The 502-nt window shown below is 46.8% G+C and overlaps 1 protein-coding gene across 1 annotated transcript in view; it reads right to left on the bottom strand.

Annotated features, from left to right (window-relative positions):
- LOC106878006 (uncharacterized) overlaps positions 1–502 on the bottom strand; it is a 172,732-nt gene that overhangs the window by 27,340 nt on the left and 144,890 nt on the right. The gene's annotated exons all lie outside the window — the stretch shown is intronic.

The following is a 502-nucleotide window of genomic DNA, read 5'->3' as shown; positions in this document are numbered from 1 at the left end:
GGGGGAAAGGGAGAAGAGAAGGGGGAAAGGAAGAGGAAGAGGAAGGAGAGAAGAGGGAAAGGAAGAGGAAGGAGAGAAGAGGGGGAAAGGGAGAAGAGAAGGGGGAAAGGGAGAAGAGAAGGGGGAAAGGAAGAGGAAGAGGAAGGAGAGAAGAGGGAAAGGAAGAGGAAGAAGAGAAGAGGGGGAAAGGGAGAAGAGAAGGGGGAAAGGAAGAGGAAGAAGAGCTGATGAAGAGAAAAACGAGGGAAAGATTCCACAACAGAATTATTGGTAAAGCTGACCAAGACATAACATTTAAAGCATGAGAGAGAGAGAGAGAGAAGAGAGAGAGGGAGGAAAGAGAAGAGAGAAAGCAAGAAAGTGGCAGAGACTGGAGCAAGAGAGTTAATGAGAGGGAGAGAGAGAGAGAAAGATAGAGTGAAAGAAGGGAAAAGGCAGAGAGACAGAGAGAGAGAGAGGAGCAGAAAGACAGAAAGAATGAGACAAAGATAGAAAGTATGAG

This window comes from Octopus bimaculoides, chromosome 14, assembly GCF_001194135.2.
Source record: "Octopus bimaculoides isolate UCB-OBI-ISO-001 chromosome 14, ASM119413v2, whole genome shotgun sequence".
In the NCBI taxonomy this organism is placed as follows: Eukaryota; Metazoa; Mollusca; class Cephalopoda; order Octopoda; family Octopodidae; genus Octopus; species Octopus bimaculoides.
This window is presented reverse-complemented; position numbering and strand designations above follow the sequence as displayed.